This window comes from Onthophagus taurus, unplaced genomic scaffold (genome assembly GCF_036711975.1).
Source record: "Onthophagus taurus isolate NC unplaced genomic scaffold, IU_Otau_3.0 ScKx7SY_15, whole genome shotgun sequence".
NCBI lineage: Eukaryota > Metazoa > Arthropoda > Insecta > Coleoptera > Scarabaeidae > Onthophagus > Onthophagus taurus.
In genome coordinates, this window is record NW_027248940.1 from 3,401,775 (window position 1) to 3,415,969 (window position 14,195).

Below are 14,195 nucleotides of genomic sequence, written 5' to 3' on the forward strand. Positions count from 1 at the left end.
CCATTTTGGTATCAAAAACTAAAAATTTCGCAATTTTCTTCATCTTTATCAAATTGGTAATTATAAACAATTTGTTAGAAACAAATAATTTATAAAATCGATTTTTTAATCAATTTAGATCATTTTTTATTAAAAAAAATTTTCTCCATCACTTTTAGTTTTTACCTCATCTCCAATTAGATTCTTAAAAACGCTTAATTTAAGAATTTGTGATGTCGCGGTGCTTTTTTTTGGTAATTATCAACAACGGATTCAAATTGTTTATTTATTACGTTTCTTGAGTTAATTTAGAATCAAATTCATCCAAAATTTTTCTTTCTCTCATTTCCCACTTTCTACCACAACCCATTTTGGTATCAAAAACCAAAAATTTCGCAATTTTTCTCATTTTCATCAAATTCATAATCATAAACAATTCATTATAAAGAAATAATTTATAAAATCGATTTTTTAATCAATTTAGATCATTTTTTATTAACAAACATTTTCTCCATCACTTTTAGTTTTTACCTCATCTCCAATTAGATTCTTAAAAACGCTCAATTTAAGAATTTGTGATGTCGCGGTGCTTTTCTTTGGTAATTATCAACAACGGATTCAAATTGTTTATTTATTACGTTTATTGAGTTAATTTAGAATCAAATCCATCCAAAATTTTTCTTCCTCTCATTTCCCATTTCCAATCATAACCCATTTTGGTATCAAAAACCAAAAATTTCGCAATTTTTCTCATTTTCATCAAATTCATAAACATAAACAATTCATTATAAAGAAATAATTTATAAAATCGATTTTTTAATCAATTTAGATCATTTTTTATTAACAAAAATTTTCTCCATCACTTTTAGTTTTAGCCTCATCTCCAATTAGATTCTTAAAAAAGCTCAATTTAAGAATTAGTGATTTCACAGTACTTTTTCTTGGTAATTATCAACAACGGATTCAAATTGTTTATTTATTACGTTTCTTGAGTTAATTTAGAATCAAATTCATCCAAAATATTTCTTCCTCTCATTTCCCTCTTCCTACCATAACCCATTTTGGTGTCAAAATCCAAAAATTTCGCAATTTCCCTCATTTCCATCAAATTGTTAATCATAAACAATTCATTATAAACAAATAATTTATAAAATCGATTTAAATCATTTTTTGTTATCAAAAATGTTCTCCATCACTTTTAGTTTTCGCCTCATCTCCGACTTAACATTTGAAAACCCCCTTTCTTTTCTGAATTAAAAATCGATAAAACCCAAATGGCGTTCTTAAAACATTCCCCCTTCGTTTCTTCTCACCCCGTCTCGTTTGGAGACTCCAGGGGCGTAATTTATAAAACGTATTCACCCACCACCTCCTCTCGGAGGCGAGGGGGAGAAAATGTCCGCCCAAGGACCGTGCTAAGGAAAATCCATCAGGACTGGCAATTAAGTAGCATTCAAATTTTATTCATTATAAATTGCCGGGGAAGGCAGAAAACTTGGCGGAGGCGCCGGAGGGTTGGGCGGCGGTTGGAAAAGGAAGTCGAAGAAGGGAAAAGGAGGCGAGAAAGGACGAAAAGAGGGTTGAGGAAAAGTCGTTACGATGGGGGATTCTTTTTCCCTCCTTTACTTTTCGTCTTTCCATCCTCCTCCCTCCCTCGTTCGTTATCCTTCAAGATTTCGCTTAATTTAAATTTTCAAACAAAAATACTTTTATGTAGAACTTCTTCGAGGGGGTGGTTTTAGAGATATTATTTATGTTCAGGATGTGTTTGTGAGTGTGTGTGTCCTTTAATAAAGTTGCACAATTGCTAGAGGAGTAGGAAGACAATAACCGGAGAGAGTCCGTAACAATGGAAGATCTACTTCCGTTTTCTTGTGCACTCACTCCTCCAGCACCTACATCCAAACAACCTCCGCGATTTATTAGTTAAGGGGGGAATGGTGTTGTGTTAGTTATGATGTGTGTTTTGCCCCAACAAAAAATACTTCCTCTCTTTTTCACCATTAAATTACATCAAACACATGTTCGAAACTTCTTTCGTGTGAAACACTTTTTCTTCATCCCCATGCGTGTTGAATTCAACTTAACACGTCATCACCTTTTACCGATTATCTCATTACTCACTTTCACTTCTTACGTTTTTTTTCTTCTTCGTATCAAAGAGACGGATGGTGCAGGAGCAGGTGTGAAGCGCGTGATTTTCAATTATTGGGCGTAAAAAAAGATTGAATAAAAACAGGAAGGATAAGAAGTGAAAGTGGTTCAAATAACCCTTACTTTTAATTTTTAGGTGGAGACAAAAACTCCACCCACTTTCCATTTTTTTAACGACTTCTCTTTGGATTAAAACCAAAACCGTTGGATTTCGTGTAACACGCGATTTCCGGTTGTGAGCCGTTTTATTGGTTCTTGTGGAAAGTTAGGTTGGTTCGATAAAAGAGACGTTTCACCGCTTGGTACAGCTAACACCATAAATGGATAAAGATCCCCACATCAACAACATTAATAATTGTTTGAGATATGATATCTTTTTCAGAGAGATTTTGATTATTAACATATATATCTTTATACGCCGTTTTAAAGCAAAGATTTCAATCATTCATTTAAGCCATAACTCATTTCTCCATCAACATAAATAAAGGAAGAGCGAATTTTTAAATTTCAACAAATTTTTGTTAACTTCCAAATTAACCCTAATTTTAGAGTTTTTAATTTTTAACCGATTCGGGTTAATTTTGATTATTAACATATCGATCTCTATACACCATTTTAAAGCAGAGATTTCAATCTTTCATTTAAGCCATATCTCATTTCTCCATCTACATAAATAAAGAAAGAGCGAATTTTTAAATTTCAATAAATTTTTGTTAACTTCCAAATTATTCCTAATTTTAGAGTTTTCAATTTTTAACCGATTCGGGTTAATTTTGATTATTAACCTATCGATCTTTATACACCACATTAAAGCAGAGATTTCAATCTTTCATTTAAGCCATATCTCATTTTTTCATCTCCTTAAATAAAGGAAGAGCGAATTTTTAAATTTCATTAAATTTTTGTTAACTTCCAAATTAATCCTAATTTTAGTGTTTTCAATTTTTAACCGATTCGGGTTAATTTTGATTATTAACATATCGATCTTTATACACCATTTTAAAGCAGAGATTTCAATCTTTCATTTAAGCCATATCTCATTTGTCCATCTCCATAAATAAAGAAAGAGCGAATTTTTAAATTTCAATAAATTTTTGTTAACTTCCAAATTAATCCTAATTTTAGAGTTTTTAATTTTTAACCGATTCGGGTCAATTTTGATTATTAACATATATATCATTATACACCATTTTAAAGCAGAGATTTCAATCTTTCATTTAAGCCATATCTCATTTCCCCATCTCCATAAATAAAGGAAGAGCGAATTTTTAAGTTTCAATAAATTTTTGTTAACTTCCAAATTAATCCTAATTTTAGAGTTTTCAATTTTTAACCGATTTGGGTTAATTTTAATTATTAACATGTCGATCTTAATACACCATTTTAAAGCAGAGATTTCAATCTTTAATTTAAGCCATAACACATTTCTCCATCTCCATAAATAACGGAAGAGCGAATTTTTAAATTTCAATACATTTTCGTTAACTTCCAAATTAATCCTAATTTTAGAGTTTTTAATTTTTAACCGATTCGGGTTAATTTTGATTATTAACATATCGATCTTTATACACCATTTTAAAGCAGAGATTTCAATCTTTTATTTAAGCCATATCTCATTTCTCCATCTACTTAAATAAAGTCAAAGCGAATTTTTAAATTTCAATAAATTTTTGTTAACTTCCAAATTAATCCTAATTTTAGAGTTTTTAATTTTTAACTGATTCGGCTTAATTTTGATTATTAACATATTCATCTTTATACACCATTTTAAAGCAGAGATTTCAGTCTTTAATTTAAGCCATATCTCATTTCTCCATCTCCTTAAATAAAGGAAAAGCGAATTTTTAAATTTTAACATTTTTTGTTAACATCCAAATTAATCCCAATTTTAGTGTTTTCAATTTTTAACCGATTCTGGTTAATTTTGATTATTAACATATCGATGTTTATACATCATTTTAAAGCAGAGATTTCAATCTTTCATTTAAGCCATATCTCATTTCTCCATCTCCTTAAATAAAGGAAGAGCGAATTTTTAAATTTCAATAAATTTTTTTAAATTTCCAAATTGATCCTAATTTTCGAGTTTTTAATTTTTAACCGATTCGGGTTAATTTTAATTATTAACATATCGATCTTTATAAACCATTTTAAAGCAAAGATTTCAAACTTTAATGTAAGCCATATCTCATTTCTCCATCTCCATAAATAAAAGAACAGCGAATTTTTAAATTTCATTAAATTTTTGTTAACTTCCAAATTAATCCTAACTTTAGAGTTTTTAATTTTTAACCGATTCGGGTTAATTTTAATTATCAACATATCGATCTTTATACACCATTTTAAAGCAGAGATTTCAATCTTTAATTTAAGCCATAACTCATTTCTCTATTTCCTTAAATAAAGGAAGAGCGAATTTTTAAATTTCAGTAAATATTTGTTAACTTCCAAATTAATCCTAACTTTAGACTTTTTAATTTTTAACCGATTCGGGTTAATTTTGATTATTAACATATCGATCTTTATACACCATTTTAAAGCAGAGATTTCAATCTTTAATTTAAGCCATAACTCATTTCTCCATCAACATAAATAAAGGAAGAGCGAATTTTTAAATTTCAATAAATTTTTGTTAACTTCCAAATTAATCATAATTTTAGAGTTTTTAATTTTTAACCGATTCGGGTTAATTTTGATTATTAACATATCAATCTTTATACACCATTTTAAAGCAGAGATTTCAATCTTTAATTTAAGCCATATTTTATTTCTCCATCTCCATAAATAAAAGACCAGCGACTTTTTAAATTTCAATAAATTTTTGTTAACTTCCAAATTAATCCTAATTTTAGTATTTTTAATTTTTAACCAATTCAAGTTAATTTTGATTATTAACATATCGATCTCTATACACCATTTTAAAGCAAACATTTCAATCTTTTATTTAAGCCATAACTCATTTCTCCATCTCCATAAATAAAGGAAGAGCGAATTTTTAAATTTCAATAAATTTTTGTTAACTTCCAAATTAATCCTAATTTTAGAGTTTTTAATTTTTAACCGATTCGGGTTAATTTTGATTATTAACATATCAATCTTTATACACCATTTTAAAGCAAAGATTTCAATCTTTCATTTAAACCATATCTTATTTCTCCATTTCCATAAATAAAGGAAAAGCGAAATTTTAAATTTCAATAAATTTTTGTTAACTTCCAAATTAATCCTAATTTTAGAGTTTTTAATTTTTAACCGATTGGGGTTAATTTTGATTATTAACATATCGATCTTTATACACCATCTTAAAGCAGAGATTTCAATCTTTAATTTAAACCATAACTCATTTCTCCATCTCCATAAATAAATTCAAAACGAATTTTTAAATTTTAATAAATTTTTGTTAACTTCCAAATTAATCCTAATTGTAGAGTTTTTAATTTTTAACCGATTCGGGTTAATTGTGATTATTAACATATCGATCTCTATACACCATTTTAAAGCAAACATTTCAATCTTTAATTTAAGCCATAACTCATTTCTCTATCTCCTCAAATAAAGGAAAAGCGAATTTTTAAATTTTAATAAATTTTTGTTAACTTCCAAATTAATCCTAATCTTAGAGTTGTTAATTTTTAACCGATTCGGGATAATTTTGATTATTAACATATCGATTTTTATACACAATCTTAAAGCAGAGATTTCAATCTTTCATTTAAGCCATAACTCATTTCTCCATCTCCATAAATAAAGGAAGAGCGAATTTTTAAATTTCAAAAAATTTTTGTTAACTTCCAAATTAATCTTAATTTTAGAGTTTTTAATTTTTAACCGATTCGGGTTAATTTTGATTATTAACATATCGATCTTTATTCACCATTTTAAAGCAGAGATTTCAATCTTTCATTTAAGCCATATCTCATTTGTCCATCTCCATAAATAAAGAAAGAGCGAATTTTTAAATTTCAATAAATTTTTGTTAACTTCCAAATTAATCCTAATTTTAGAGTTTTTAATTTTTAACCGATTCGGGTTAATTTTGATTATTAACATATCGATCTTTACACACCATTTTAAAGCAGAGATTTCAATCTTTCATTTAAGCCATAACACATTTCTCCATCTCTTTAAATAAAGGAAGAGCGAATTTTTAAATTTCAATACATTTTTGTTAACTTCCAAATTAATCCTAATTTTAGAGTTTTTAATTTTTAACCGATTCGGGTTAATTTTGATTATTAACATATCGATCTTTATACACCATTTTAAAGCAGAGATTTCAATCTTTCATTTAAGCCATAACACATTTCTCCATCTCCTTAAATAGAGGAAGAGCGAATTTTTAAATTTCAATAAATTTTTGTTAACTTCCAAATTAATCCTCATTTTAGAGTTTTTAATTTTTAACCGATTCGGGTTAATTTTGATTATTAACATATCGATCTTTATACACCATTTTAAAGCAGAGATTTCAATCTTTAATTTAAGCCATAACTCATTTCTCCATCAACATAAATAAAGCAAGAGCGAATTTTTAAATTTTAATAAATTTTTGTTAACTTCCAAATTAATCCTAATTTTAGAGTTTTTAATTTTTAACCGATTCGGGTTAATTTTGATTATTAACATATCGATCTTTATATACCATTTTAAAGCAGAGATTTCAATCTTTCATTTAAGCCATAACACATTTCTCCATCTCTTTAAATAAAGGAAGAGCGAATTTTTAAATTTCAATACATTTTTGTTAACTTCCAAATTAATCCTAATTTTAGAGTTTTTAATTTTTAACCGATTCGGGTTAATTTTGATTATTAACATATCGATCTTTATACACCATTTTAAAGCAGAGATTTCAATCTTTCATTTAAGCCATAACACATTTCTCCATCTCCTTAAATAGAGGAAGAGCGAATTTTTAAATTTCAATAAATTTTTGTTAACTTCCAAATTAATCCTAATTTTAGAGTTTTTAATTTTTAACCGATTCGGGTTAATTTTGATTATTAACATATCGATCTTTATACACCATTTCAAAGCACAGATTTCAATCTTTAATTTAAGCCATAACACATTTCTCCATCTCCTTAAATAGAGGAAGAGCGAATTTTTAAATTTCAATAAATTTTTGTTAACTTCCAAATTAATCCTAATTTTAGAGTTTTTAATTTTTAACCGATTCGGGTTAATTTTGATTATTAACATATCGATCTTTATACACCATTTCAAAGCACAGATTTCAATCTTTAATTTAAGCCATAACACATTTCTCCATCTCCTTAAATAGAGGAAGAGCGAATTTTTAAATTTCAATAAATTTTTGTTAACTTCCAAATTAATCCTAATTTTAGAGTTTTTAATTTTTAACCGATTCGGGTTAATTTTGATTATTAACATATCGATCTTTATACACCATTTCAAAGCACAGATTTCAATCTTTAATTTAAGCCATAACACATTTCTCCATCTCCTTAAATAGAGGAAGAGCGAATTTTTAAATTTCAATAAATTTTTGTTAACTTCCAAATTAATCCTAATTTTAGAGTTTTTAATTTTTAACTGATTCGGGTTAATTTTGATTATTAACATATTCATCTTTATACACCATTTTAAAGCAGAGATTTCAGTCTTTAATTTGAGCCATATCTCATTTCTCCATCTCCTTAAATAAAGGAAAAGCGAATTTTTAAATTTCAACATTTTTTGTTAACATCCAAATTAATCCCAATTTTAGTGTTTTCAATTTTTAACCGATTCTGGTTAATTTTGATTATTAACATATCGATGTTTACACATCATTTTAAAGCAGAGATTTCAATCTTTCATTTAAGCCATATCTCATTTCGCCATCTCCTTAAATAAAGGAAGAGCGAATTTTTAAATTTCAATAAATTTTTTTAAATTTCCAAATTGATCCTAATTTTCGAGTTTTTAATTTTTAACCGATTCGGGTTAATTTTAATTATTAACATATCGATCTTTATAAACCATTTTAAAGCAAAGATTTCAAACTTTAATTTAAGCCATATCTCATTTCTCCATCTCCATAAATAAAAGAACAGCGAATTTTTAAATTTCATTAAATTTTTGTTAACTTCCAAATTAATCCTAATTTTAGAGTTTTTAATTTTTAACCGATTCCGGTTAAGTTTGATTATTAACATATCGATGTTTATACACCATTTTAAAGCAGAGATTTCAATCTTTAATTTAAGCCATAACTCATTTCTCCATCTCCATAAATAAAGGAAAAGCGAATTTTTAAATTTCAATATTTTTTTTTAAATTTCCAAATTAATCTTAATTTTAGAGTTTTTAATTTTTAACCGATTGGGGTTAATTTTGATTATTAACATATCGATCTTTATACACCATCTTAAAGCAGAGATTTCAATCTTTAATTTAAACCATAACTCATTTCTCCATCTCCATAAATAAATTCAAAACGAATTTTTAAATTTTAATAAATTTTTGTTAACTTCCAAATTAATCCTAATTTTAGAGTTTTTAATTTTTAACCGATTCGGGTTAATTGTGATTATTAACATATCGATCTCTATACACCATTTTAAAGCAAACATTTCAATCTTTAATTTAAGCCATAACTCATTTCTCTATCTCCTCAAATAAAGGAAAAGCGAATTTTTAAATTTTAATAAATTTTTATTAACTTCCAAATTAATCCTAATCTTAGAGTTGTTAATTTTTAACCGATTCGGGATAATTTTGATTATTAACATATCGATCTTTATACACCATTTTAAAGCAGAGATTTCAATCTTTCATTTAAGCCATATCTCATTTCTCCATCTCCTTAAATAAAGGAAAAGCGATTTTTTAAATTTCAATAAATTTTTGTTAACTTCCAAATTAATCCTAATTTTAGAGTTTTTAATTTTTAACCGATTCGGATTAATTTTGATTATTATCATATCGATCTTTATACACCATTTTAAAGCAGAGATTTCAATCTTTTATTTAAGCCATATCTCATTTCTCCATCTACTTAAATAAAGTCAAAGCGAATTTTTAAATTTCAATAAATTTTTGTTAACTTCCAAATTAATCCTAATTTTAGAGTTTTTAATTTTTAACTGATTCGGCTTAATTTTGATTATTAACATATTCATCTTTATACACCATTTTAAAGCAGAGATTTCAGTCTTTAATTTAAGCCATATCTCATTTCTCCATCTCCTTAAATAAAGGAAAAGCGAATTTTTAAATTTTAACATTTTTTGTTAACATCCAAATTAATCCCAATTTTAGTGTTTTCAATTTTTAACCGATTCTGGTTAATTTTGATTATTAACATATCGATGTTTATACATCATTTTAAAGCAGAGATTTCAATCTTTCATTTAAGCCATATCTCATTTCTCCATCTCCTTAAATAAAGGAAGAGCGAATTTTTAAATTTCAATAAATTTTTTTAAATTTCCAAATTGATCCTAATTTTCGAGTTTTTAATTTTTAACCGATTCGGGTTAATTTTAATTATTAACATATCGATCTTTATAAACCATTTTAAAGCAAAGATTTCAAACTTTAATGTAAGCCATATCTCATTTCTCCATCTCCATAAATAAAAGAACAGCGAATTTTTAAATTTCATTAAATTTTTGTTAACTTCCAAATTAATCCTAACTTTAGAGTTTTTAATTTTTAACCGATTCGGGTTAATTTTAATTATCAACATATCGATCTTTATACACCATTTTAAAGCAGAGATTTCAATCTTTAATTTAAGCCATAACTCATTTCTCTATTTCCTTAAATAAAGGAAGAGCGAATTTTTAAATTTCAGTAAATATTTGTTAACTTCCAAATTAATCCTAACTTTAGACTTTTTAATTTTTAACCGATTCGGGTTAATTTTGATTATTAACATATCGATCTTTATACACCATTTTAAAGCAGAGATTTCAATCTTTAATTTAAGCCATAACTCATTTCTCCATCAACATAAATAAAGGAAGAGCGAATTTTTAAATTTCAATAAATTTTTGTTAACTTCCAAATTAATCATAATTTTAGAGTTTTTAATTTTTAACCGATTCGGGTTAATTTTGATTATTAACATATCGATCTTTATACACCATTTTAAAGCAGAGATTTCAGTCTTTAATTTAAGCCATATCTCATTTCTCCATCTCCTCAAATAAAGGAAAGGCGAATTTTTAAATTTCAATACATTTTTGTTAACTTTCAAATTAATCCTAATTTTAGAGTTTTTAATTTTTAACCGATTCGGGTTAATTTTGATTATTAACATATCGATCGTTATACACCATTTTAAAGCAGAGATTTCAATCTTTAATTTAAGCCATAACTCATTTCTCCATTTCCATAAATAAAGGAAAAGCGAATTTTTAAATTTCAATAAATTTTTGTTAACTTCCAAATTAATCCTAATTTTAAAGATTTTACTTTTTAATATATTTATATATATTTATATATATTTATATATATTTATATATATTTATATATATTTATATATATTTATATATATTTATATATATTTATATATATTTGTATATATTTATATCTATTTATATATATTTATTCATCTCAAGAAATTTTTGTTATTTTTTAAATCAACTTAAATGCATGATGACTCAACTCATCAAGAGATCTCTAAAAATCCCGAACAGTTTTGATGTTATTCTAGGTGAAATTAGAAATGTCAGATAGGAGCGCGTCTTGAGGAAGTTCGAAAAGGGGGTGTTTACCCCATAACAGTGCGATATCGGTGGCGTCTAACGCACGAACTTTAGTTTCAGGGGCAATGCGGGAGAGACAAGTTCAGTGGGGCAGGTCAAGGATCGGATTTAACACCCTCACACATCCCAATTTCTATCCAAACATCAACAATTCCCCCCAACAATAAAATGTCGTTCTGCAAAGAAGTTGGATCAATCCAAAAAACTTCCAATTACCCAAAAATGACAAAATCGTTTTAATGATTAATTTTGGTTTATTTTGAGTAAGCAGATAACAAAATCTAAAAAAAATATGCGGCGGCCATGAAAAAAAAAGAGAAAGAAAGAGAGGGGTTGCTAAGCGTTGGTTTCGTTCGTTTTGCACACCCTCTTTTATCCACGTAAACCCCCCGCCCACCCCCCGGGGTCGAAATTAAAGACAAAGCCAGCGAAATTGGAGTCTCTCCGGGGGAAAAAGGGCCGCTAAGATGGCCGACCCTCTTATTTCGGCCCTAACGACGCCCCCGGCGTCTCCCCCGCCCCGCTTGCTCCGTTTCTTTGTAGACCTCATCAGGGGCGGCGGTGGCGACCGACGCTGCCACCCCCCCGCGCTCCCCTTCGGCCTCCACGCGGCCGCCCTACCGAAACTGCTCCGCGAAGTTTTTGTTGCTCGAACGCCACCACTGCCGAACGCGAGAAGGAGGCTGAGGAGGCGGAGAAGGGCGCTTTTTGTGTACGACCAAAACGTTAATTAACGGACGGTTAATGAGGAGTTTTTTTGGTTAAATTGCAAAAAAATTCTCATTCTTTTCGGATAGACGCAATAATTAGAGACACCCCAACAACAACCCTTTACCGGAACCGGAACCGAAACCCCCAACGTCGACGCTTCTCATACACGCCGCGGCTTCTTCTGCGGTCTCCTCCATTTAATCTAAACCGCAAGACGCGCGCTTCCTTTCCAACCCTTTCGCCACTTAAGACAACGTTTAGAAATTGTTTAAAAATTGTTTTTTCAAAGATAACTTGATGAGGGGATGTTTTAAAGATTTTCGGGGCGTCGACGTTTCGAGAGTTTGAAAAAGGGGTGGGTGGTGGAGGTGAAACGAAAGGGTAGAAACGCAAAAAGGGGGACTCCTCGAGGAGAATAATGACGGATCCGTCCCGTCTTTTAATTAGAATCTTTCTTCATTACGCGGAGAGTCGCCGTTACAGTTCCTGGTGAAGGGGCGGGGAGGATTCGGGGGTGTTGGGGGGTTGGAGACGGGGGCTCGCAGTCGATCTACAACGGCGAGAAGTTGGTAATACTGTTAAAGTTTTTATCTCCTGGCAGGACCGGGGAGACGGTGAATATTCAAAATGGCTTTTCGCGCGGGGGTGGCTCTCTTCTTTCTCTTTAGGTCTCTTTAGGGGTGGAAAAGAGGTGGAAAGGGCGGAAAGACTCCGGAAGGAAAAGGGAGAAAATTAGGAAAGATGGAGACGGGGCTACCTTCATCCCCCTTTTTCTTACACCAAAATCAATATTGCTCCAACTTTAAAATTTCAAAAAAACTTACATTTTTCAACAAATCACTTCTACTTCTTGTGTGCTACTTCTTCAAAGCTTGGTGTTAAACTGACCCTTTTCCCATATGGTACCGGAAAATGATCCCGGTGTCCCTTAAAGGAAGGGTCAGTTAGTTTGGGAACCTTTTTTCGGTTCATACTTTTTTTTCAATTCCCGTTTTAAAAAAGGGGCTAAATGAAACGGCAATATTGACCAAGTCTCGGTTGTGACGAAGAGAAAAGGTTTCGGGGACAGGTAAAGGGTGGTCAGCCAAGAACTGGTCAAACCAGTTTTGATTTTTTCGCTTACTGGTCATTTTTGTTCCTTCCGCTTAACCCCCTTTTCATTGCAACCATTCAACCCCTAGCCGAGACTCAGACTTCGTTACGACACTCCGTAATCGGTCTTTTTGCGTGGTTTTAAGCACCCTTTTTGGTAGTCGAAACACGTTTTCTAACCGTCGAAAGCAGATTTCGATTTTAAACTAATAAAATGTTTTCTAAATAAACCCAACCTTAACCTTTAAGCTGCTACAGAAAACCGGAAACCCTTCCTGATTGATTCCGAAGTAAATGGTTGGAAAATGAGGTTAAACAAAATTTTCTCCGAAAGGGTTAAGATTTAAAAAATGAAACTGCTTGAAGTTATAAATGAAGTTTTGAAATTGTACAGTACCAAATTTCAAGTTTCCAAGTTAAACCATTGATTTTATATATATCTTTAAAAATCGTTGATTAATTTGACATCTATCAAAAGAGAGGTTAAAGAAAAAATTATTTTCTCAAAAACGGTTAATATTGTAAGAATGAAACTGCTTGGAGTAATAAATGAAGGTTTGAAGTTGTACTGTGCCAAATTTCAAGTTTCCAAGTTAAACCATCGATTTTCTATATATTTTTAAAAATCGTTAATTAATTTGACATCTATCAAAAGAGGGATCAAAGAAAAAAATATTTTCTCAAAAACGGTTAATATTGAAAGAATGAAACTACTTGCAGTAATAAATGAAGGTTTGAAGTTGTACTGTACCAAATTTCAACTTTCCAAGTTAAACCATCGATTTTATACATATTTTTAAAAATCGTTGATTAATTTGACATCTGTCAAAAGAGAGGTTAAAGAAAAAAATATTTTCTCAAAAACGGTTAATATTGAAAGAATGAAACTACTTGCAGTAATAAATGAAGGTTTGAAGTTGTACTGTACCAAATTTCAACTTTCCAAGTTAAACCATCGATTTTATATATATTTTTAAAGATCGTTGATAAATTTGATATCTATCAATAGAGAGGTTAAAGAAAAAATTATTTTCTCAAAAACGGTTAATATTGAAAGAATGAAACTGCTTGGAGTAATAAATAAAGGTTTGAAGTTGTAGTGTACCAAATTTCAAGTTTCCAAGTTAAACCATCGATTTTATATATATTTTTAAAAATCGTTGATTAATTTGACATCTATCAAAAGAGGGATTACAGAAAAAATTATTTTCTCAGAAGCGGTTAATATTGAAAGAATGAAACTGCTTGGAGTAATAAATGAAGATTTGAACTTGTACTGTACAAAATTTCAAGTTTGCCAGTGAAACCATTGAATTTATATATATTTTTAAGAATCGTTGATTAATTTGACATCTATCAAAAAGAGAGGTTAAAAAAAAATTATTTTCTCAGAAACGGTTAATATTGAAAGAATGAAACTGCTTGGAGTAATAAATAAAGGTTTGAAGTTGTACAGTGCCAAATTTCAACTTTCCAAGTTAAACCATCGATTTTATATATATCTTTAAAAATCGTTGATTAATTTGACATCTATCAAAA

The 14,195-nt window shown here is 29.2% G+C and overlaps 1 long non-coding RNA gene across 1 annotated transcript in view; it reads right to left on the reverse strand.

Moving 5' to 3' along the window:
- The window catches only part of LOC139432454 (uncharacterized), a 60,586-nt gene extending 48,151 nt beyond the window's left edge, over positions 1 to 12,435 (reverse strand). Inside the window, exon 1 of the long non-coding RNA XR_011642220.1 lies at positions 12,389 to 12,435. This is a non-coding gene — a long non-coding RNA (uncharacterized lncRNA). The remainder of the gene's footprint in view (positions 1 to 12,388) is intronic.
- Positions 12,436 to 14,195: the final 1,760 nt, after the last annotated feature.